The sequence below is a fragment of the Streptopelia decaocto genome (genome assembly GCF_964273445.1).
Source record: "Streptopelia decaocto genome assembly, chromosome: 2".
Lineage (NCBI taxonomy): Eukaryota > Metazoa > Chordata > Aves > Columbiformes > Columbidae > Streptopelia > Streptopelia decaocto.
In genome coordinates this window covers 40896514-40898017 of record NC_138655.1, presented here as the reverse complement: position 1 = coordinate 40898017, position 1504 = coordinate 40896514, and positions in this window count along the sequence as shown.

The window sequence follows — 1504 nt, the reverse complement described above, 5'->3', positions numbered from 1 at the left end:
CCACTGTGCCCTTGAGCTCCTAATCTCTTAGGTTTATCTTAATTAAATCCAATATTAAACCAAAACCCATCAGTTTTTTTTTTCTGGTGCGTGGTATGAAGAGAAGCAATGGAACAAGTGCGTTATAAGGCTGAAGTCAAATTGCAAATTAAAGGGGAGCAGAGCATCAGCAGGGTTGAGCAACCGTCTCTTCGTGGCAGGACAGTTAGTGTTGTGCCCTCAGAAGGAAGCCCAATTAGTGTTTTGGTAGAAAATCACTGTTCCATGAAGTTTTAATGTGCAGGTTTTAGAAAATCTTCTCCAAGTGTAGTGGTTCTGAAATAACATCTGGGTCCCTATGTGCAACACAGGAGTTATATAAACAAATTAATGTCACATTACAGTGACCATGGTAACATTTAGAAGAGGGAAACCCCGTAAATAGCACAAGGAAAAAATTACTTGCAGTAACTCATTGAATGTATCAGTAGAAAGTGGGTCATTTTTACTTTGTTTATTGTTTGCATTAACTGTCTTCCCCCCACCACACAAGTCTTCCCACCTCCAAATACTGAGAAAGGATGGTAGCTGTAACACACAGTATAAGCTAATTTATCATTGCTAGTTTAGACTTTTCAACACAGGTATCTGGGTTTATCTTGCCACTGGAATATGTTGATGCAGTCTGGAGTACTTTGAAAAGATTTTCAATGGCAAGGAAGTTTTAGATTTCTGTATGAAAACAGAACCAGAGATATTTTTAGAAGCATGTGGTACAGTGGTGAAGGAATAAATGCTCTAAAACCAGACTTGAAATGGATTCAGACCCTCTTGTTTTAGCTGTCAGATGGCAAAGCTGCTAAGTGGTCCCCCTGTTCCATCAGTGTGATACCCATTCATACACTCCAGGGAAGCACTTGTAGGAGTGATGTGAATTCCCCCAAATGCCCAAAATAATTCATACCAAAAAGTAAAGCCGCTTGTTACTTGGCTGCAGGAGGCATTGCTAGCTGAAAGGAAGCAACAGGAATGGCTAAAACCAGCTGGAGTGATTGACCCTAGTGGGGCTGGAGATTTACCCAAGCAGTGGAAAAATCCCAGCTGCAACCACGCAGGGAGGAGCCGGGAGAACAGGCTAGGTCTGCAAACAGGGCTTGTCCACCCCAGGGTTTGGTTTCCATCTCTACTCAGTATGGTCCTGGGATGTCTCTTAAAGATACCCCAGAGTATGGCGGTGCCCAAGTGATGGTGTGAGCAGGGCTGTGGCCTGGGGCAGAGGTGGGGAGGGCAGCGGCCTGGCTGGGCTCTGCTCCAGGGTTCCACTGCTCCAGGGAATTGCCCCGCCAGGCTGAGCACCCACAGCTCTGCAAACAGCCCCTGCAGTGTACAGCGTGGTCTCACCATCCACCTTCTCCCATCAAACTGAGGCAGTCTCAGATTCCTCCGTATAAAGACTTAAGGATCAGTGTCTTTTTAGTCACAACGGGTTTCTCTGGGTGTCGGAATGTGGTTCTGCCACCAACCC